This window comes from Diabrotica virgifera, chromosome 9 (assembly GCF_917563875.1).
Source record: "Diabrotica virgifera virgifera chromosome 9, PGI_DIABVI_V3a".
Lineage (NCBI taxonomy): Eukaryota > Metazoa > Arthropoda > Insecta > Coleoptera > Chrysomelidae > Diabrotica > Diabrotica virgifera.
Genome location: NC_065451.1, coordinates 175,389,825 through 175,415,466, shown reverse-complemented (window position 1 = coordinate 175,415,466; position 25,642 = coordinate 175,389,825). Strand labels below are relative to the sequence as shown.

Genomic DNA, 25,642 nt, shown 5'->3' with positions numbered 1-25,642 from the left:
ATTAATAATTTAGTGAAAAGATTGGTTGAAATGAAAATGTATAATACCCAAGTTCAAAAATATTTTTTACCTTGGAACAGTTGTCAACTCGAAATACGAAACAACCGAAATAAGATCTAGAGTTGAAAAGGACATAGCAACATTTAACAACATGCATGATAAATATTTTCACCCATTGCGACATAATATATCTCTCCCACTAAAAATGCGGCTGCTAAAATGTTATTATTTCCGGTCTTGCTATATGGCGCAGAGGTCTGGACAATAATGGAAACATTAATGAAAAAGCTAGAGGCATTCGAGATGTGGGTGTACCCACGTATCCTCAAAATATCCTGGGCGACCCACACCCAGGTATTGCGTCGAATGGGAAAACAAAAAGAAATCTCTTTTACAATTAAGAAACGAAATCTTAAATATTTCGGTCATATCATGAGGCATGATAAATATCGTATACTCCAACTGATAACGCAAGGTAAAATAGAGAGCAAACGCGGACCCGGAAGAAAAGACACTCATGACTTGAAAACTTATGCCAATGATTTGGACAAAAATCGATCGAGTTATTCAGAAACGCCTCAAATGAAATTAAAATTGCCATGATGATAGCCAACGTCCACAACGGACAAGGCACATGAAGAAGAATAAAAATATTTTTAATACACCTAACCAAGGTAAAGTAATAACCAGCCAATGTATGTATACAATATGCATGCGTACAATGCATGCATACAACTTTCTCTATTTTTTTTGTGGAGTATTAAGTATTTTTTTTTTGCTTAAAGAAGACATGGAAAATTATATGGAATATACACTCAGTAAAGCTGTGGTAGATTTATTTTTTTACAAGATGCCAATAAATCATACACCATTGTTACATCTACACTACAGTCGGTAGTTTATACGAATCGGCTTTCTGAAAACCTTCTTCCATTTTATTTGTTTATTTTTGTAAAACCCAAAATATGTCCTTACAAACAGTCTATCCACTTTAAACTAAACAAATTCACTATAAAACTCCACTTTAACCCTGATAAAACAAGAAGAGAACAAAATAAAATGACCTGAAACGTCAAACAGGTAATAAACAGTAACACTATGAGAATGGCGCGCGCTTGGGGTATGCAACTAGTGACGTCAGGCCAATAGAGAAGCGTTCTTGAAATTTAAAATAATGCTAGATTTCTAATAAAAAATTTTTATAGAAAGGCTTTTTCAATTTTGTTGAAATTTTGGACAATTATTCCTAGGGTGTTTCTTAATCGTTTTACATGTTTGAAATGACTTTTTAATTTTTTGTGAACATCCCTATTATATCACGTTTTTTCACCCACAGCCTGGGGTACTGGTCTTCGGTGTTTTTGGGGCGCATGCTGCTCCGGGCTCCCACACGTGCTAGAATTAGCAGGGCCTCCAAATCTAAGCTGTTCCTGCCATTCCGAACGTCTAATACATTTCAAAATTTAGCCCTGTACATTGTCGAATGTTCCTTATCCACTATATTTTCCTTCCTAGTTCTATATTTCCCTCTTTCTTTCCTCTCGCTATTAGTTGAGCATATTGGTACAATTTTAATATCTTAAATCAAGGTCAACCCAATAAATCTACACCTTACACATCGATGGAAGATTGATGGACAACTCGATAGAGAGGTTACCAAAGTGATCCAGTACTTAGGCAGTATATTACTAGTAGATTACATACATATTATATCTATCTAAAAAGCCTTAATTATCCACTGCTAAATGTAGGCCTCCCTAAGTTCATATTTCTCTATTTTATGTCCTTTTTATTCAGTTTTCAGCCATTCCCTTTACTTCGTCGATCCATCTGCTAGACGGCCTGCCTCTACTTCTATACGCTTTGTGTCTCAGACCCCATTCCACTATCTGTCTCGTCCACCGCTCATCCGTCATTCTACCAACATGTCCGGCTCAATTCCATTTTAAATGCAAAATAACCCCAACAGCGTCTCGCATCCTCGTCTTGTTCCTGATGACTTAATTTGGAACTTGATCCTTTTGACTTATTTCCATCATACCATTGGTTTCAGCTTGTTGTTTGAGCACCAGATGTTAGGACAGGGAATATACGTTGATATAAAACTTTAATTTCCAGACATATGGGAGTATCAAACTTTCAGGAGAGTCTCAAAAGGAAGATGTGTCAAATAAACATTATAAACAGCAGTAAAATATGTTTTGAATTAAATAAATTACATACATACTTCTTGTTGTCAATCAATTTAATTTAAAAAATATTTTTTTGTCACCCAATTATGTAAATTGTATTACTTTATAGGGAACTGAATAACTTTCCAAATGAGCTAGCACCCGACCCCTATTTCCATTAAAAAAAATCATCGATTACATCACTACGTCAAGATGGATAACGTCACTAGTCCTGTGTGCCACAAAATCCTAATTTGTAAATAAATCTCGACCTGTTCAGGATTTTATTCCATAATTTTGCCCCTCTCTGTATCTTGGGGTTCGTTTGACCACAACCAGGTGAACCAGATCTCTTTATTAAAAAGCAAATTGCATTTCCACGGTTTTTCCAAGTGATAATACTAGCCAGATGTCTCTAAATTACATTAAAACTCTCTTTGATATTCAACTATTTTTTTTCACTCAGCGGAATATTTTATATACTGGATTCGTTAGTTTTTGTTATGTTAAAACAATTCGTGTTTATAGATGGATAAATGTATATTTATTCGTTGTAATGATTCTGTTTTTTTTTCAATATCATTTTTCTTTCTATTATTGGAAGTTGTTCTGGGAATTCTATAAATATCATATTCACTGGAAATACATTCATGTAATCGATGAATTATGTAGTTTCGCGTTTTAGTCCAGGCTGTATGTTCGCCCGCGTTAGGTAAATTATTCCGATTTGTTTTTTTTGCACAAACTTACTCAAAAAGAGGTCCTTATAACAAATCTGTGTGGCAGGTGTTACCGCGGTCGGAAAATTTGGTTAACAATTTTTTTAAACAAATTAAAAAAATCAATGTTTTACTTTGACATTTTTTTATGGATTCTTTGGGTCATTCTGAGCAAAAAAGGTTTCTTGTGATTTTTCTCTAAATTTAATTGTTGTCGAGTTATACGCCATTTAGAATTTTAAAAACGCGAAAATGGCCATTTTTACAGCTTATTAACTCGGTTAAAAATTATTATTATGGAAGTCAGAACCTGAAGAAAACCCTGAAGAAATTTTTGTCATTATTTTATTACTAAGCTGCTTTTTTTTAATTATTAAAAATGAGCATTAACCCAGATATTACTGAAACTTTTATTGTTAACATTTTGAATTAATTTCGAATTTTCATGGAAATTATAGCATATGGAACCAAAAAACACAATCATATATTTTTTTATGACGATACCTGTCAAGTTTTGACATGTTCTTTTAAAAGGACGGTAGTAATATACGGTACCAGATATCATATATATTTTATTAGTATCAATTTACAAAGAATGAAAGGATTTAAAACAAAATTTTGGATGTAAAGGTATTTTGCACTTTTCACACAAAAACTGGACTTTTTTGTGACAATATCCACATCGCGATTGCTTTTCTTGATAAAGAACCAAGTGGTTAATACCGTCATATCTTGAATTGGCTACCGAATTCGAATTCCGCTTAGAAGGTCCGCGTTTTGTTTCTTTTTTAAAAGTTTCCAAAATATTAGTTGCAATAGATGTTCTAAATTCAAGTTGATCCAGTTTACCGTCTTGAGTTTTGTGAATCTGCCACGCATTTTGAATAGCCATATCAACGCAATGAGCAAAAAGGGGAAAATACCATTTCTTTCCTCTTATGGACACTCGATATAAACTGATGTTCTGGTCACTGCGAATCAACGCCGCCCATGAAGTGGTTGTATATTCTAACAATATTTGGTTGAGGAACTTGAATATGTTTTTTCTCTGCTTGTGAAAATCTCTTTACAGAGAAGCAAGGCATTACTGGTACAAAATTGGAAGCAATAGAAACGATATTATTATCATGCCAGCGGCAAACCACTATTCCTGTATTTTTATCAAGACGATACTCGTATTTACCACGTTCAGTTTTTTTCATAATAGATGAACAGGGTAAAGGGCATTTCATGGTGCGATTTTCCCTTACAGTGCCTGTACCAAATATGCCTCTTTGTTTTAGCTCATGCAGTAAATGAATAGAAGTAAAATAATTATCAAAAATAAGATGGAATCGCCTTTGAGGCCATACTTTATTCAATCTGTCTGCATAGGATAGAACTACTGATGCACCCAATCCAAGGACTTTATATTGTTCAGGTATTGTAGTGGAATTACCTTGGTAAGGAGAAAACCAAACTATGTATCCCAGACGAAGGGCTCCTACCCACATTTTGTACCCCCAACGGATTGGTTTTCCCCTGATGAATTGTTTTGTGGGATGGCGACCAAAATACGGAACCATTGCCTCATCTATGCTGTGATGTTGTTCTAAAGGGGAAAATTGTATAAATTTTTTGTTTATTACGTCGAACAGGGGTCGCATCTTGGCAAATCTATCAAATTTATCTAATGACAAGTTATTGCAAACATGCAAAACTTTCATTATGTGGGAAAATCTATCCCTAGATATAGCAGCTACCACCATTGCGTTGTGCACCTGTACCTTTTCGGCACAACCACATAACCACTCAATACAAGAACGCCTATAAAACATCGAATCTCATTTTGAGTAATGTCGTTCAAAAGATTTCTTTGTCCTGCGTAGATGTTAGTGTATTCGGTAACCAAATTGATGACTTCATCATCAAAAAACAAATTGAAAATTTCCATCGGCGACTGAGTCATTTTCGGTCCAAATTGAGTTTTCCAGTAAGTACAATCAGGGTGTTGATACAAGTCTCCTTGAATCCAGTGTGCAGATATTCTCTTCTCTAATTGATGGGGCAGCTTTTCCTTGGAAAGAAACAAAGCCAATGGTATATTGTCATCATCCGAATCTTCTTCTGGTAGGCTGGAATTCACAGAATCTTGTGGTAATTCAGTCGCGTTGTCAAAAACAAGTTCTACATCGTTTCTCAACTGACTACCCGGTAAATTATTTATTGTAGTTAGTTCTTCATCGCCGGAGTCGCAATCGGTGACATCATCATTGGCATTTTCTGGGGGAAATATGATCAAACCATCTGGAGGGACTGGGATTTCATCAGAATCAAGCTCTTCTAATAGCTCATGCAATTTGAGAGGCCTCCTGAAACAATACGCACGTTGGTAGTACTAATTACTACCGTCCTTTTAAAAGAACAAAATGAAATCCCAAGCGGCGAGCCTTTGAAACAACGTGACAACTATTCGAGCCAAGAATATACGTACATAAGTCCCTATTATACAATAATCCACATGCCAATGCCGTGAAATAACAGTTTTTTAATTCTAGACTTACCTCCAATTATAAGCATCCATTTTGTAGTCCAAAACCTGGCAATTTACACAGATAACCTCACAATTACAGCATGTGCGCGCACTAAAATCGTTAAAACTTGTCGAATGCTGGCTCTTGAAAACACTCCATCTAGAGCCATCTATCAGTTGGTAGCTGTACTAACCTAAATTACGCATAATTTACACTGCCTTTTAAAAGGACGGTAGTAATATCTGGGTTAAACGAGTATTGAGGCGGCCGTCAATGGGAGTGAGAAAGAGATGTACAATTCCGGCCGTCCAATGGTGCTCTCTCTCGCACTCACCATTGACTTAGCGCTTAGCGCTCATTGTTAATAAAAATAGCAGCTTTGTAATACAATAATGACAAAAATTTCTTCAGAATCTTGTAGGGGGGGCTTTAAAGTGCTTTAAACTTTGATTTGGCCACTTCTTGACTTTCAATAAAATTTTTAAGCGGGTTATTAAGCCTTGAAAATGGCCATTTTCGCGTTTTTCAAATTTTAAATGACGTATAACTCGACAACAATTTATTTTGGAGAAAAATCATCAACCATTTTTTTGCCGATAATGACACAAAGAATCTAAAAAAAATGCCCGAAGTAAAAAAATTTATTGTTTGAATTGATTGATTGTTCGTATTTGTTTAAAACATTTTCCGATCGTGGTACCGCCTGGCACCCTGCGGATTTGTAATAAGGACCTCTTTTTCAGTAAAGCTTGGTTCACACACTAAGAATTTTGAACGTGCGATGGTTAAAACATTGTTCGTGTGGTTCACACACTAAGAATTTTAAACGAGCTTGAAACATTCGGTGAAGGGAGAAAGATTCCATATGATTGCTCGAGCCACTATGTAAATTTCAACCATCGTACGTTCAAAATTCTTATAGTGTGTTTCGAACTTTAGTTTTTGCAAAATAAACTAATCGGAATAATTTACTTAACGGGGGCGAACATACAGCCTGGACTATTTACAGTTTGTGGGGTGGGAGCTGGATGGAATTGAGTGAGCAAAAATATGAGGATAGCTATTGTATTAATATTGTAAGTTCAGAAAACATCAGATTAACATTCTGAATACGAATAAGCCAGAATAATTGTAGTTAACATTGCATGACGTGTCAACCTTCAGTCGGAAATCGATTTAAAAAAAACGTAAATGTAAATAATATATCCATAACTTATAATATACATGTATAGTATGTAGTTACACATAGTATGCAACGAGCATTTTTTTTTTTCGTCAATATAATGCGAGTATGATGAATACATGAGCCGCGCAGCGGCGAATGCCGTATGGAATTCGAGCATCATAATGACAATTAAATGCGAGTGGTATACATGATTTTTCTATGATTATTCAAAACAAAAAAAATATAAAAAACTCATACAGAAGTAAAAACTTCAAATTGATTCTGGTGTAAAATCGTTTATTAAAAACTATCTAAAAAGTCATCCAAATGGATTGCAAAACATTTTCGTTCTAATTCAGAACATCTTCAGTGCCTAGAATGAAGTATTTCCACGTTAGATTAAAGCAAAAAAGATAAAATTGTGACTGTTAGAAAGAAAAAACATGTGGGAATACTTACATTCTGCAGAGTAGTTTGAAACTAGCACACTATTTAAAGTGGTAACCCCATAATATATGGTTTACATATTATATATTAATAGAATATGTTGACTACAAGTCGATGTTGTTAGATATAATAGAATACATGCCTAAAGGGCAACATAAATGTAGGTGGTGGCAAATCTGGCCCAATTTAGAACAAAAACTGGATTCTTTTGGTCTAAATTCTTTATGGGATAGTGCGAATAATACTCATCCCGTTATATGGTGGCAAGGTTTGTGTACATCGCAGCCACTTATGCCAATTGCCTCCCGAATTTTAAATGGATCTCCATCTTCCGCCTCTTCAGAGAGAAACTGGTCTTTACACAGCCTCATACATACAAGCAAACGAAATATATTATCATAGGATAAAATTCAGAAGTTGTTGCTATTCATTTAAATTTGGTTGTAAACGAAAAACAGATACATATTCATTTACGATGCTAGACCAGATCCACTTTTAGAAGAAACTGACAAAAATCATATTGGGGATCATCCATAAACTACGTCGTTGAGAAGAGGGAGGGGGGCTTGCTTATTACGACGGAGTACGACAGGGGGGTATGAGTGCCCATTCGACGTCGTTTAATATATTGGTATATTTAAATCTGTCGCTATTGTGTCTATAAAAATAATATTTGACTAGCTTCTACCAGCGTTAAAGTATCAGATATTCATGTAAAAACGTATAGTTTTTGATATGAAATTGAAAATAAAACAAAACGTTTACGAATAAATATACCTTTTGTTAAAATTAAAAAGAATAATTCTATTATAGATACTTTTATCGCATACTTTTCATTTCGTTTTTATCAGTCACGGCGTTAAAATAATATTAGGTAGCACTTTTGTACAGGACAACAAACAATAAGACATTGTCCTTTGGGTTTAAACAATCGCTTCTTGTATACAGAACAACGTCTGGAAGCAAAAAAATATTAAATTGTTAGTTCATTTATGTGCTGCATACTGTGTGTGAAACAACAGTTCTGAAAGAAGGAATATAAATAAAATATTGTTTTCTATTTAGTTACTAAGTCGTATTTATACTTTAGAAGAAATGGCTTATTAAAGAAATACTCTTTATGAGGAAGACATGGACTACATGTTTTGAAAACTAAAGAAAGAATATGAAAAATGGGGCCTCAATATGAATATGTCAAAGACAGAGTATCTTAAAATAGGGGATGATGAAGAAGATCTAGAGTTAGAAATTAGAACCACAAAAAGATGTAATGAATATAAATATCTCGGATCTATAATATCTAAAGAAGGCACTACCAAAAGAGACATCGAAAAAAGAACGCAGCAGGGCAAAAAAGCGGTAAACATTCTAAGCTCTCTACTGTGGTCTAAAGATATAAGACAAAAAACGAAATTGACAATCTATCGTACCTTGGTAGAGCCTATTATGACTTATGGGGCAGAAGTTTGGCAGATGACAAAAAAAGATAGAAAAAGAATAGAAGTAGTAGAAATGGATTATCTAAGGAGAGCGTGTGGTATATCTAAAAAAGATCACATCAGGAATGAAGATATTAGAAGGAGGACACATACTGTATATTTCAGTGTAGATAGAATTGAAACTAGACAACTAGTGTGGTATGGTCATGTGAAACGAATGAATAAAGATAGATGGCCAAAAAAAGCTTTAAATTACATACCACAATAAAGAAGGGGAAGGCCTTCAGTTGCCTGGAAAGAAAATGTACGGCACATCATGAGTGATAGAGCCATCAAAGAAGACGAATGGACAGAAATGCGAGAAGCGGCAGAGGCTGTAGGAACCTCGCTTATAGATAGCGTAGATTTACCATTTTTATTCAGGCTGAGTCGACCTGGGGCATTTTAAAAATGTCTAGATGTTCTCGCGGCGGCGCTGGGTTTCGAACCTTGGCCTACCTGTGTGGAAGTCAGACATGCTACCGCCTGAGCTATCCGGGCCCTTAACTTAAGTTGCTTGATAAACTTACATTTTGAATATCAGAACTAAAATGAATTTGAGGCGACAATTTTATTAACGCTGGTTGATGAGGTTCCTGTTGTCGATGGTGTGATGTGAGTTTCCTTATTAATTGAGTTGTATTCGTTGGAATTTAAAATTTGGTAATCGATGTTGATTTTAATTGATGGATTCGACCGATGTTGATTTTGTTTGAAACGGATTCCTCAATATAGCTTTCCAGCACCGATGTGGTTTTCCATCCACCGTGACTTTTTAATATCGTTGTATCACTGCCGAAATCTACTAATATTTAGGGGTCGACAAGACAAGCATTCTTGTCTTGATAACAACTTCTTGTTTTGTCTTGAGAAAAATTCAAGAAATTTTAAAAAATCTTGTCTTGACGTTTTCTTGACATCTTATATCTTGTCTTGATTCAAGAAATTTCAAGATCTTGAAATTTCTTGATTACCCGGTCCGCTCATTCTCCGGTGACCTTTTTATTAAATTTAGGCGATTGTTTTAGACTTTGTGCCTGCTAAAGAAAGCCATACAGATGCATCTTTTGCCAAATTCTCTTTGAGCTGCTAAAATCTTATGATGTGCTGGACTGCATTCAAGGTGTGACAACTGATAATTCGGCTGTTAATTATTATAATGATACGTTCTCTGGAAACTTTAATTCCCGGTTTTGACTACAAAAATAAGTATTTTTTATGTTGCGCACATATTTTAATCTAAATTTAGCTGTCTAATATAAACTTAGCTGTCCAGGATTTCATAAAAGTTGTTAAACAAAATCGAAACAGATTCAAAATTATATAAATGATACTGCTTTAGTATTTTTCAAGATATTGCAAGATATCAGATAAAGATTGCACATTGCACACTCCTGTTTGCGGTAATTGAAATAAACTTACTTGTAGACAAACTGGAAATATGGGCTCATGAACTTGATAATAACATTTAAGCTGCGAGAAATAAAATACTGAAACACTATAACAAAACTAATTGGATATACTGTATAGTTCGTATTTTGGATCCTCGGCATAAAGTAGAGGCATTTTCCTCTTCGTCTTGAGGAAAGCTTTTACAATCAGAGACAGTACAAAAATTTGAAGAAATATTTAAAATCCCAGAATGATCTGCTGAATCCAATACCAGAGCCAGCACTTAGTCCTAAAAAAGAACATATCGAATTTGATTTGGATATTTCTTACCTATTTAAGAAAGCTGATAATGATAACTTACAATCTTGTAAGTATGAAATTGACAAATATTTAAATAAGCCTAGGTCAGAAGATTCTGAGAATATACTTAATTGGTGGAGAAGACACGAAAATGTCGACCCGTCATTATCGAAAATGGCCAAGGATTTTCTCGGAACACCAGCAACATATGTACCTGCGGAAAGGTTATTTTCAGGAGCAGCTTTAACAATAACAAAGCCAAGAAATCAGCTAGGCGTTGACTCCATAAGAATTTTAGTTTGCAATTTTAGTTTTAACAGGATTATGCAAGTATCATTTATTACTTTTAATTTACATTTTCAACGTAAACTTTTCGTTTATAAATTCGCAAAGTCTGTGTGTTATTGCGTTGCCGCTCCTGCAAATGATGGTTTCTTTTGTAGTTTTGTCTTCTGAATCCAAATCTGAAAACGACATTTCGATATCGATACCGTCTTCGAGATAATCGACCTCAAATTCTAAAATGTGACGTCACAATCCTTTTATTTTCTGTCGACACACTACACGTCCAGCTGAAATCGTTGCTATTAAGTAGGCTAGTTTTTTAATCTCGATTTGTTAAGCAAAGCATAGGTTATTTACATTTGAGTTTGACACTTCGTGAATGTCAAACTAAATTTTAAATTAAGTATTAATAAAATATCAATGACATTTGATAGTGAATTTAATTATTATATAAAATAAATACGATGTTCAAAAATACAATTTGAGTATATTTTGAAAGCAATAATTTATTAACAATTTAGGAGTACTCCCCTTTAATAGAAGTACCTAATGATAAATGGACTGTTCCATTTGTTATGAAATGAAAATTGTTATTATAGTCGGTTCGCTAAACTCAGACACAACTGGCTAGTGATTTTAGTAGGTATTTTTTTTGTTTTTTGCCAATAAAAAATTATGGTCTGATATGTGCAATTACATCCTTTTAATGGAAAAAAATATTTGAAGATTTTTATCAAATTATGGATACTAACAACATTTTCATTTATAACTCTTTTATTTTTAATTTGACGAAGAAAAGTTATTCTTCATAAAAAGCTCTTCATGGTCTAAGATTTATGATGCAACCATCATATATCAAATTTTATTAATTTTATACGAGGTATATAAAAAATATGAATTTCGATCAAGAGTCAAGTACCTTTATAGTTCACAACATTTAAATTAGAATGATATAGTTGCACATTAAAACATAATTTTTAATTCTAAACAACTTTTCATAATAGCAATTTTCCATATTATGAATTAAAACACGTAAATAAACAAAGTTTTCGTTATGATAATGCTCGCATTTTCAGCTTTTTGTAAATCATTTTAGCAAAAAAAGTGTTCAATACATTAAACTATGTTTTTTTTCACAAATAAATACGTTTTTAGAGTTTTCATTTATTAGTCAAGATATTTCAAGTTTTCTTGTTTTCTTGACAAGAAATCTTGGTATTGACATAAAATTTCTTGTCTTGTCTTGAAATCTAAAATTACTTCTTTTCTTGATCTTGTCTTGAAATCAAGACAAGATCTTGAAATTTTCAAGAAGTGGGCGACCCCTACTAAGATTGTGAACTACGAGCAAAGCAATGTTCAGTATTATAATGATGTTGGATTAGCTAGACTTAAAAATTTGCCTATTCTTTTCCCAGATTATCAAATTTGTTGGTTCCAACATTTTGAACTGTTTTCCCATGATAGTTCGTGACAAACTTGTACGTTGTACAATTTTATGGCCAAAGATTATGTATTTTTGCAAATTTCGTAATATTTTCCTGTGATTCTAAATTTTCGTATTGTGTGCGTTTTTGTATGTCCATGAACCTAGCAGAGCAAGGTTAGCAGAATGGAATCAGACCAAGTGCATAATTAGGTGCTAATTAAGTACCCCAATCGCGAATTTAGTGCTCCTTTTTTTTAAATTATGACGTGTTCTGCCAGGTACATATGAACTCAGCAGAGCACAACCATAAAAAACATCAAATCGAAAAGTGACCAAGCTTATAATTAAGTACTAATTAGGTGCTAATTTAGTACCCCAATCGCGAATTTAGTGCTCCTTTTTTTTTAAATTATGACGTGTTCTGCCAGGTACATATGAACTCAGCAGAGCACAACCATAGAAAACATCAAATCGAAAAGGGACCAAGCTTATAATTAAGACAAGAATCTACAGGTCGAGCAAGTCTTGTAAATTTCACGATTGCGAGCCACGTTTCACGCAACCGTGTTTGCGTACTTGTGTTTCGAGTTGCGTGGTCGTGCGGAGTTATATTTACCAATTCGCGCAATCGTACTTGAGACGCTGTGTCAGGTGAGGTGTTTGAAAATTTGTGTAACTTGATTTTGATTGCTTGATTCTGTGGTGTGAAGGTGGTTAAACTTTTGTTTTATTTTTTTTGTTTTGTTTGTTTTTGTTGTTGCGAATATATCGCAGAAAGTTTTTAGATGAAGTAATTGTATGATGAAGATAACACAGAAAATACAAGAGGGCAGCATACTTTGCAAAACAATTGTTACAATTTGAAATCAACAATTTGTTAAGTTGTTGTCTTGCAGGTAAAAAAAGTGACTTTTTAAAAAAATTATATCTTGGAAACTAAAAATTATTTTTATTTATAATTGAAACATGTAAAAGTATAGTACTCTCAAAAAAATTTCAGCCAAAAATATTCATTTTTGTAGAGTTGACTGCAATTTTTCGACAACAGCCCTTTTTTGCAGTGAGCAGCATAACAAGTCCAGTCTCATCTGAAATCAAAGTTTCTTGTAGTTTATACCTCTGGCTAGTGAATGAACAAAGGATTTTTTATTAGATGAGGTCATTTTTGTTTTATAAAAAAAACTACTTTAAAAATGAGAAAAATTGGGGTCAAAAATGTGTTTAAACTTATGTAAAATCTTCAAATTTCATTTTTTTTAATTCTTTCGTTCATATTCTAGCCAGAGGTATAAACTACAAGAAACTTTTTGATTTCAGATGAGACTAGTTATGCTGCCAACGCAAAAAAACTTAAACTCTACAAAAATTAATATTTTTGGCTGAAACTTTTTTTGAGACTACCTTAAGTACTATACTTTTACATGTTCCAATTATAAATAAAAATAAATTTTAGTTTTCGAGATATAATTTTTTTAAAAAGTCACTTTTTTTACCCACAAGACCTATGTAACCCCTTAAAAAAATGTTTGGAAGAATATGTTTGATGGCCAAGATGCATACATATATTTAGAAGGAAAGTTCCTGATTTCTGTAGTATAATACATAATACCGAAGAGGAAGTAGCCCTAAGCTCCGGACTCCACTTGCGATTAGTAGTTGTGAAGATTGAACACATTCTTTCAAATAGAAGTCAATCCATGATTATTTAGTCACAAATGGATTGACTTGTATTTGAAACAATGTGTTCAATCTTCCTGATTACAAATCGCAAGTGGAGTGCGGCGGTAATAACACCAAAATATTCCATATAGGTCCATAGAAGGTACACAGACATTGAAAAATTCCTGGAATATCCCCGAAAACATGTTCCCTGAACATCCCAGGAAAATCCTGTGTCAGCATTTTAAACATTACCTGAATGTCTTATTGGAACATTCCATGAATGTCCACGAATGTTCTCTGGACATTCAAAATATATTTTGTAGACATTCCCTGGATATACCAGAAATACAGTGATGAGCGCTCTAATAACCGGCAAAATAGCACAAAAGATGTATTAAGTAGTGAGATAAAAAGACATGAAACTAGTTGAGCTGGGAAATTTAGCGATATTAACTTATACATTTAGATTGTATTGATTGTGTACCACCTTCAGACGTATCAGACGAGTTTGGAAACTACCACTGTCACAGTGACAGTTTTAGTTGACATACTCCTCCGATATGTGTAAAGGTGGGATCAATATAACGTAAATTTAAAGGTTAATTTCGCTAAATTTCCCAGCTCGACTAGTTTCATTTCTTTTTATCTCACAACTAAATATGTTGCCCATATTTTGCCGGTTATTAGGGCACTTATCACTGTACATCCTTGCTGATGTGACAATACCTCCTATCTGTTTTTTCATGAGTTGTGTATGAGAGATGGAAAAACATGTTTTAAGGTCACCTCCTGTGTTCATATGTAAGTTTTGAGTTGTTTTGTAGTTCATAGATAGTTTAATTTACTACAAAACAAGTCAAAAAATATCATATGAAAACAGGAGGTGACCCTAAGACAAGTTTTTAGTCTCTCTTACAAAACTCATGAAAAAACAAATAGGATGTATTATTACATCACTGACGATATGTGGCCATACCAAATAATACATCCTTGATAAATATAAACATTTTTATTGAACAAAATCTTTTCATACATTCTTTTAATGCAATTTACTGATACATATTCCTAAATATTTCAAAAAAATGTGTCACATTTGCTTTGTAAACCTTTCTTTTGCCTTTCGTAGCCACATATTCCGTTTCCTTCCTGGTTTTTTGTAGACCACTTCTCTCAGCTGATTCTAAAAAAAATGAAATAAATGGTAATTTTTCTATCCTTTACAATTAACAATCAGAAGAAATATTATTTACAGATAATGATATGCATAATAATAATAGGTTTGTTCTAGCATCAGTTTGAAACCATCAGCGAATAGTGGACCAGCGCGAGTAGAGGGGATCGCACTGGTGACTGTATTATGTTCTTTTACTGACCAACTGTTTGCTGATGGTTTTTGACTAGTTTGACTGTTTGCTAGAACAAACCTAATAATAATAAATATTTTGTATTTTGACAATGACATCTGATGTGGAAGTCAAAACATTAATAAAATTATTTTTTCAAGTTAACTTTCACATGCGCGTCTTAAAATTGTACTTTTAATACTTATATCATAAATAACTATTAAAACTATCTTAAGAGGAAACAGTATCGATCAACAGGTAGCGAAAATGTGTTCCAAGATTGCGGCTGTAATTTTGAATATTTTTCAAGATATTTGGCACACATATTCGTAATATAATAAAGAATGGCGGTACAGAGCCCAATTTGAAAAATATATTATTATGTGGAAATTACTCTGTAATTAAATACAATATAAAAAAAACGAGCTTGTACCGCCATTAAGAAGAACAAAAAAATACACTTTCTTCAAATACAACTTTTTTATCAGATTTTGTGTTATTTTGGAACTACTAAAATTTTTTATTTCATTAATAGTTCCAAAATTACACAAAATCTAGGCATCGGATAAAAAAGTTTATTTGAAGAAAGTGTATTTTTTTGTTCTTCTTAATGGCGGTACAGGCTCGTTTTTTAAATAATGTATAATTACAGAGTAATTTCCACATATTAATATATTTTTCAAATTGGGCTCTGTACCGCCATTCTTTATTATTTTACGAATACGTGTGCCAAATGCCTCGAAAAAATATTCAAAATTACAGTGACAATCTTGGAACACGTTTTGGCTACCTGTTTATCGCTACTGTATTACCTTAAAACATTGTAATTTGCTAAACCAGTATATTTTACTCTACTACTACTCTACTAGCTACCTCATTTTCCACTGTTTCTAAAGACTTGTTTACATGGGTAGAGTTTTGAGGAGAGTAGAGTAGCGGTAGTACTCTACCAAAAATGGCTTGATACCATTCACATGAGGAGAGTACAAGTATAGTACTGATGCTAGTATAGTGAAACCGATTTTTGTATTTTTAAACACTCTTGATTATAAGTGCACCTTAAATTCTTAATTTTTTGCTTAAGCTCGTTTACTCCAAAGCCCCCTTTGCCATTCTTTCGACGATTTCATCCTCCGCAGCTTGCTGCAAACTTTTATTTCTGTAGTATACACTACCTAAATTCCATAAACACTGGTATTCGCCGTATTATAGCTCTACAAGTTTTAAAGTTTCATCTTCGGTGAACTTCATTTTCACTATTTACACAAAACACAATTCCAGCCAGAATGACAGCGCCCCCATGTACTCGTGTGCAGCCGAGTAGACATTTTGGCAGTAGTGGTGGTCATATAGTAGTTACTTTGCCATAGGTTGCTAGTCACTCTACTTTAACTCCAACTATACACTCTACCAGCTATTCTACTGTGCTGAGCATTTTTACAGGTAGAGTTACTCTACTCTATCAAGTACTTGCATCATTACTCTACCTGTGTAAACAATTCTTAAATCTACTGAATGAAAATCTACTTAATCTTAATCTACTCTTAATGAAAAATGTCTAAAATCATTTACCCACCTAGTATTATTGTAGAATTTAAGACAGTCCAGTGCCTTATAAATAATTTCAATATGAATATTTTTTCCTTTAATTCTCCTTTGATACCACTCCATTTTAGATTTTGGGGAACTTATTTCATTGTGTTTATAGCCCATATTTATTGAAGGAACCCAATCTGGAGATTGTTATTATCGATTAAGTCGGCTGGTTTTCCTATAAGATTAAAATGTTAACATCTTCAAAAATCGTTACTGTTGTAATTGTAACTTACCAGATATAAAATGATTACAGCAGACAGGACAGGAAAATTTTCATTTCGCTAGTAAAACCTGTACATTGTATTGCATTTAACCATCGTTGTCTCTCAGATACCTTATTTAGTTCAGTTTAAAAGTGAACTTTATCTTGACTTTATCACAATTACTTTGCATTTCACACTTCAAAACACAACACCAATGAAGCATATTATCTTCCTAAATTAATACTTCCAGAGAAAATGTTAAATTAATCTTTGTACAACACAAAATTACAAAGAAATACAACTAAAATTATCTAAAACTCATTAAGAAAGAACAGATAGAATAACATTTATCTTTTACACCCAGTAGCCATATTGACATATTGATTTAATTTTGACAGCATGTTGGAATGGATTTAAATTTGGTAAATATAACTCCGCACGACCACGCAACTCGAAACACAAGTACGCAAACACGGTTGCGTGAAGCGTGGCTCGCAATCGTGAAATTTACGAGACTTGCTCGACCTGTAGATTCTTGTATAATTAAGTACTAATTAGGTGCTAATTTAGTACCCCAATCGCGAATTTAGTGCTCCTTTATTTTTTAAGTTATGACATGTTCTGCCAGGTACATATGAACTCAGCACAGCACAACCATAAAAAACATCAAATCGAAAAGTGACCAAGCTTATAATTAAGCATTAATTAGGTGCTAATTTAGTACCCCAAACGTAAATTTAGTGCTCCTTTTTTTTTAAATTATGACGTGTTCTGCCAGGTACATATGAACTTAGCAGAGCACAACCATAAAAAACATCAAATCGAAAAGCTTATAATTAAGTACTAATTAGGTGCTAATTTAGTACCCCAATCGCGAATTTAGTGCTCCTTTTTTTTAAATTATGACGTGTTCTGCCAGGTACATATGAACTCAGCAGAGCACAACCATAAAAAACATTAAATCGAAAAGTGACCAAGCTTGACAAGTGACAAGTCTAACGTCTGTGCCTTGCTGAGTCATAATCTAAAAAAAAGGATCACTAAAATCGCAAATGGGGTACTAATTAGCACCTAACTATTAGCTAGGCAATGTTTCATTCCGACGTTTTCTTATGGTACTTTTATGGTACTGAGCTCACATGAAGCTTGGCAGAACATATGACGGTGTAAAAGTAAGAAAAAAAGAAGCACCTTTTGGGGTACTAAATTAGCACCTAATTAGTACTTAATTATAAGCTTAGTCACTTTTCGATTTGATGTTTTTTATGGTTGTGCTCTGCTAAGTTCATATCTACCTGGCAGAACATGTCATTACTTAAAAAATAAAGGAGCACTAAATTCGCGATTGGGGTACTACATAAGCACCTAATTAGCACTCAAATGTGAGATAGGCCAGCAACTGTATTGATGATTTTTTCAACGGCTTAAAAAAACTGAGCATGAAATTCGTTATTAGGGCACTTAATTAGCACCTAAATTTAAGATAGGTATGTTTCGACTTTTTTGATTTTTTGAGATAGTACTCTAATGACTTCATGTGTACCCGGCAGAACATGGCTTAAAGGAAAGAAAAAATGGAGCATTTAATTCGCGATTGGGGTACTAAATTAGCATCTAATTAGTACTTAATTATAAGCTTGGTCATTTTTCGATTTGACGTTTATCAAAGTTGTACTCTGCTGAGTACATATGTACCTGGCAGAACGCGTCATAATTTAAAAAAAAAGTAGCACTAAATTAGCGATTGGGGTACTAAATTAGCACCTAATTAGTGCTAAATTATAAGCTTGGTCACTTTTCGATTTGATGTTTTTTATGGTTGTGCTCTGCTGAGTTCATATGTACCTAACAGAACACGTCATAATTTAAAAAAAAAGGAGCACTAAATTCGCGATTGGGGTACTAAATTAGCACCTAATTAGTACTTAATTATAAGCTGGGTCACTTTTCGATTTGATGTTTTTTATGGTTGTGCTCTGCTGAGTTCATATGTATCTGGCAGAACACGTCATAATTAAAAAAAAAGGAGCACTAAATTCGCGATTGGGGTACTAAATTAGCACCTAATTAGTACTTAATTATACGCTTGGTCACTTTTCGATTTGATGTTTTTTATGGTTGTGCTCTGCTAAGTTCATATGTACCGGGCAGAACACGTCATAATTTAAAAAAAAGGAGCACTAAATTCGCGATTGGGGTACTTAATTAGCACCTAATTAGCATCTAATTATGCACTTGGTCTGATTCCATTCTGCTAACCTTGCTCTGCTAGGTTCATGGACATCGTTTATGTATCTCTTATCGTTACTTGAAAGGTTGAGTCAAACTCGTCAAACATGATTTTATTCCAATTTGTATAATTCATGTCTTCTGCACCTTCCCGTGATTCCAAAAATGCAAGCTACTTTGGCTATAATTATAATTATTAATTTTACCAAGGATATTAAGGATAATAATGCTTGTGGTCAATGGTGTATTTACCGAGGGACTTTGGCCCGAGGGATATACGCTGACCGAAAGCGTTATTATCTATAATACCCGTGGTCCCTTCAATGTTTAATGTTAGACTATATTATTCTTTATGTGCAAAAAATTTGAATGAATTTTGAATTAATTACTTTTCAAATAAGTACATTTAGGTACCAGCAATAGTCTTAACGTAATTGTGGTAACCACAGTTTTACTTAGGTTGTTATTTGTCAACTTGGCAGTATTTAACTAATTATTTAAATTTAATACCCTAGGGCAGGGCGTTATTTTTTAAAATAACGCATTATATCATACTTAACTGACTTCGAAATCATGTCATTATTTGTCAAGTAATATACCAGTCGGACGTTAATATATTTAATATAACTATATCTAATTATAATATTATATTATAAGTATAATTTAATGGTAAATATTTTTGATCCGGGGCTTCTGCGGTATATTGCTTGATTTCATTCGTGGATAATGTCTTGGTGTAGTAGTAGCTACAGTATTTCTCATGATCATCTTTCAGTGCGTCACAGTTTTTCGATTTCTTTCTAACGCATTAAATTGTATGTGACAGAAAAAAAGGCACGTCGGTGATTACATTTCGTGAGTGACATTTTTATAACATTTATTCTAGTTATTCTAGTTGTCGATAGATGGCGCCATAATAAAAAAATAATTTTTTTTAATTAGATAATAATATTACAAATATAATCTGTATAATTTATAAGACTATACAAATCAAAGAAAATACCATTTTATAAATGCAAGAAACACATTTGATTTATTTTTATTCCAAATTGAAAATAAAATGTGACAACTGTCAGATTTAACTAAAATGTCATGTTAGAATAAATGTCGTAAATGTGTATTATCACGGACTTACCCTTTTTCCTATCATTTGTTGCGCACTGAAAAATGATCATGAAAAGGACAAAAACAATATTTATCCACGCTATGTCCAATGGGCAACATAAATTTTAATTGAGTAAGGGGTCTTATCGAAATAAAGTAAAACATTTTTGGAAAAACAGTTATCAATTTTTCAATTCCCGCCCAGTTTCATTTAGCATTGTAATTTTTTTAACTACGTACTTAACGTCAATTGGCCCCTGCTCTATATAATACGTATTTCTATAATACTAAGTTTTTTATGTCTACCTGTTGACAATAACTTGTAAGTATGTTCGGTATGTTTGTACTTGTTTTTGTAAATTGTTTTATCGATTCAATATGAATAGAATAAATTTCAGAAATATTTGTTATACAAAATAAAGCTTACGACAAAAGATGGTTACGCACTTACTACGTAAGAGACACGTAGATGTTAAGTAGAGACTGGAAAATATGCACTAAGAATATCTAAAATATGCATGCAATATACATTTTAAAACAGGCTGAATCAGCACAAATATGCACTTATTTTTATAGAAGGGATTGTTTTTAGATTTATTTTTCAACTTGTGTAGAGGAATGGTGCGGTTCAAAAAGAGTTGCATAAATCATTTGCAAAATTTTTCTGTCCAGTTGACGTATTCTGAATCTAGAAACACTTCTGTAAAATCTGCTGCCAATGTTTACTATCCTTTTTTGATAGCTTATTGCTAGAAGATTGAATTGTCATCGTCCCTAATGTGTGACCAACTCCAAATCTATCAAATTCGGGACATGGTTGAAGAATATACCTAAAATCCGGGACTTTTCAATGAAAACCGGGCCATTTATTTTAAATACAGAAATTTAATATCATCATTTTATTGATTATTTAACATTATTATGTTGATAATGATATTTTTGATAGGATTAAGCCATGTTTTTGAATCGTATTTTCAGAAGACGATAATTATTCGATATAAAATGCATGCGTTATGGATGTGGTATTAGTATTACACTCTAGAAATTGTCAACTTTTTTTCGTCCCACCAATTCAATTGATGTGAATTTTTAGAAAAATAACATATTTCAAAATAGAATTTTACCAAAACGTTGAAAATTCGGATGGCCCGGAAGCCTTGTCCGGGACGTCGGGGCACGACTTCGTAATTCGGGCCATGTCCCGGATTTTTCGGACTAGTTGGTCACACTATAATGACCAACAAAAATAGTAAAAAAAATGGAAGATTTGTTAACAAAAATGTAGCAAGGTGAGCAATAAATTCGGATGGCGATCTTACTACCCTTTAGAGCAGTGATACTCAAACTGCGGGCCGCATGCGGCCCTCTAGCGTTTTTCATGCGGCCCAAAGGCTCACTAAAAGGCCCTGTAAACGATCAAATTATTTGTCAAATTTCACGTGCTTGTAAAATTATTTGATAGTGTGTCCACTGTGTTTGTGCGTGAGGGAGACAATTTAATGACTTTAATTGTGAAATTATATTGAAATATTTAAGAACTCTGGGATTAAAAAGCAGGTAATATTAACTTTTAATAATAAATTATTAAAGTTGGTGAACAAATACCCATTTTAAAAATAATCAACACTTATTTACTACATTGGAACAACCTATTTTTAGTCATCACAGGAATAATCCAAGACCAGATTAACAAAAAAATATAAAGTCATTGTGACCTTGAAACAGCACCCTGTATATTAAAATTTTCAAGATTCATTTGCACATTTGAAAAGAGCACAAAAAACTGAGTTTACATGTTCGCTTTAATTTTGGGCACAGAAAATTTAATGACTTTAATTTTGACATTAAATATACTGAAATTTTTAAGAACTCTAAGATTAAAAAGCAGGTTTTTAAAGCACTTTGAATAATAAATTATTAAAGTTAATGAATAAATACTCATTTTAAAAATAATCCATAATTATATACTACATTGGAATGACAGTTACCTACTTATCACAAGAAAAACCCAGGTTTGAATTAACAAAAAAATATAAAATAATTGTGACCTCGAAACAACATCCTGTATATTAAAATTGTCAAAATCCGTTTGCACATTTTAAAAGAGTACAAAAACCAAATTTAATTGACCGCTTCAATTTTTTGTGCAGACAATTTAATGACATTAATTTCGAAATTTAATCGAAATTTTTGTTATGAGTTCTCAGAGTTCTTAAAAATTTCGACGTAATTTCAAAATGATTTGAAGTCATTAAATTGTCTGCGCAAAAAATAAAGGTGAACCATTAAACTTAGTTTTTTGTGGTCTTTTCAAATGTGCAAATGGGTTTTAAAAATTTCAAGATATATAGGATGTTGTTTCAAGGTCACAATGAATTTAAGTGTAATTTTTTTAATACCGACCTGGATTTTTCTTCTGATTAGTAGTTCTATCGTTTGGGTTGTAAATAAGACATACTTGTATCAAATATCAAAAAATATACAAGGTGGTTATAAAGTTATGGATCCAGACAAAAATGGACAAAATCGATAAAAACGCCCTGTAACTCGGTTATAAAAATCTGTGGGGCAATAAATGTAGAATATCTAGAACCGCCTCAGTGGCCTTATTCACCATTTAAGTATTTCCGTTTCTTAATGAAACACCCTGTATAGCACTCCACGTATGTGGCCCAGGGAAAAAAAAGGTTGAGTATCGCTGCTTTAGAGCGTAATAAGAAATGTAATAAATTACAATTCGATGGACCACCACTAACTTAAGAAGTAAAGAATACAAGCATTAACAAATATACACTCCTGGTCAAAAAAATCCGGACGCCTTAAAAAATTTTGAATTTTTGATGTCTCGAATTTCCTAAACCTGCTGTCCGATTTAAGGGATTTTTTTAATATAATATTATTCTTTAACAATGTTGCTGTAATAATGTTGTTGCTAGACAGGTAAATTGTCATTGCATACCACCAATTAAACTGTTTTTTTTTCTCAAAGTTCGCTACATCCTGTGGAATATTCTAGCATTTATAAAATACTAAAATTAAAACCCAACTATAGCCTCAGGTTTTCTTAAGGTTCTGTTTTTTGACCCATTCGCTTATGTTGGATACTTAGGTTAAGTTAGGTACTTTAACAACTAGCCATGTTTTTCATCAATACAGGGTGTTTTAAATAAGTGTGACAAACTTTAAGGGGTAATTCTGCATGAAAAAATAATGAAAGTTTGCTTTATAAACGTACTATGTTCCTGTAAATGTTGCAAATGCTTCGTTTGCGAGATACGGGGTATTGAAATTTTGACGATTTATGTATTGCTCTAAAACCGGTTGAGATATGCAAATGAAATTTGGTGGGTTTTAAGAGGTACTTATTGCGCATTTTTAAACATACAACTAAGCATTTTATATTCACCATTGGCGCGCATACGGGTAATATGCCCCGTACGGGTAATGGTCTGAATTTTTTTTTTCAAGAAAAAATTGGAACGCCAATGAGATATTTCAAATTAAAAATTATTTTTAAATTCCTCGTTCAAATTACAACAAAAATCTTTCTTGCATTTTTTTCACATGAGCCGCCGTTTTTATACAAAAAAATAAAACATATTAACGCTTAAGGCCGGCCGTTGTATGAAAGAGAGGTCCCCAAGTCGCAGTGCAACAGAGAGAAAAGATTCTTTCCCGAGAGATGCTGCCTCTATAGGAGAAATAACGCAATAGATATCTAAGCGAAGCGCGGACTCCAGACTTTATAGTCAGCTGATAGTTTAGTTTCAGTACAGAGAGGTATGCAGGTGCGGTCTCGCTAAGATGACTCGAAATCGTTTTATATATGAGGTGCGAACTTTTCATTTTCTAGGAGGTTTAAGGACGGGTTCTCGCTGAAAATTTTACTCGGATAAATACTGTGCTCGTATCTCGTGGTAAAATCTAAACCAAAAGTATTGGAAAAATCTATTTCGCATATTGGTTCATCATAGTTTGTTACCTACTTCTCATGTCCCAATATTATAAAATTATACCAGGGAAGAACAATTATATCACTCAAATTTGTCTAATTGTCTAATTTAGAATGAAAATGTAATTAATGTTTAGAACATTTAATGAAAGCTTATAACCAAGGATGGTACTAAAGATGAGCAATTTGGTCCGTCGGTCTGCCTGACCGCGAATATAACTCCTCCGTCACTGTACTAGGTAGAATAGCGAATGAGGTGTCGAATGAAAGCCTATAATCCAAGGATGGTACTAAAGCTGATAAATTTGACCAAGGCTGTCTGTCCATCTGTCCGTCCGACCGCGAATGTAACTACTCCTTCATTATGCCAGGTAGAATGACAAATGAGGTGTCGAATGAATGGTTATAATCCAACGATGGTACTAAAGATAAGCAATTTGGTCCGTCGGTCTGCCTGACCGCGAATATAACTCCTCCGTCACTGTACCAGGTAGAATGACAAATAAGGTTTCGAATGAAAGCTTATAACCGAGGATGGTACTAAAGATGAAAAATTTGACCAAGGCTGTCGGTCCATTTGTCCGTCCGACCGCGAATGTAACTTCTCCGTCATTATGCCAGGGAAAATGACAAATGAGGTTTCAAATGAACGATTATAATCCAACGATGGTACTAAAGTTGAGCAATTTGGTCCGTCGGTCTGCCTGACCGCGAATATAACTCCTCCGTCACTGTACCAGGTAGAATGACCAATAAGGTGTCGAATGAAAGCTTATAATCCAAGGATGGTACTAAAGATGAGCAATTTGACCAAGGCTGTCTGTCCGTCGGTCCGTCCGACCGCGAATATAACTCTTCCGTCACTATACCAGGTTGAATGACAAATGAGGTGTCGAATGAAAGCTTATAATCCAAGGATGGTACTAAAGGTGAGAAATTTGACCAAGGACTTCCGGTTTTACAAATGGGACCGGAAATACTGTTTTAAAGTCACCGGAATAGTAAAAGTGATATATTATTCGACGAGCCTTCGCAAGGCGAGAACAAATATATACTTCCGGTTTCATGAGTGTCTTTCCGTCTGTCCTCCTACATACAACTCCTCCGTATTAATACAGATATAATGACAAATAATGAGGTTTCGAATAAAAGATTATAACACAAGGATGGTATTAAAGATGAGTAATTTAACATCGGACTTCAGTTTTAGAGTTGCAACCGCAAGTATCTGTTTTAAAGTGACTCAAAGTATGGTATGAATGTAAATGAATATGATCCAAAATTAGTAAAATCGTATATGAATCGACGCAAAGTTACACGAAGAGTTAAAATATCGACTTCCAGTTCTACTTTCGATTACTTTGGATGAAAACCTAGGACTTACGAAGTCCAATTACTGGTTAACACATGCTCTTGTGAACATGAACGGAAAGAAATAACACGAGTAGCGTTCATCAGCAAATCATCAACGGCTGATAGCAAAACTCTACGAAACTATATATACGTTATAGTCTAAGATCCGAATATAGGTCGACCTGCACCCATCTGCTTTCCGGATGAGACATTTTTTTATTAAATTTCATACATAGACAAAAACGACTTGCATGGCTTGCCTATCAAATTCGTGTCATAGCTATCCTTAAGGTGGGGTGAG

The 25,642-nt window shown here is 33.5% G+C and overlaps 1 protein-coding gene and 1 long non-coding RNA gene across 3 annotated transcripts in view; one reads left to right on the top strand and one right to left on the bottom strand.

Moving 5' to 3' along the window:
• Nucleotides 1-25,642, top strand: part of LOC126891952 (E3 ubiquitin-protein ligase RNF19A) — a 507,192-nt gene that overhangs the window by 196,035 nt on the left and 285,515 nt on the right. The gene's annotated exons all lie outside the window — the stretch shown is intronic.
• On the bottom strand, nt 14,619-17,046 carry LOC126891973 (uncharacterized). Its single transcript, XR_007700632.1, has 3 exons — nt 16,734-17,046; nt 16,481-16,675; nt 14,619-14,741 (listed from the first exon to the last, which is right to left on the bottom strand). It is a non-coding gene; the product is annotated as an uncharacterized LOC126891973 (long non-coding RNA).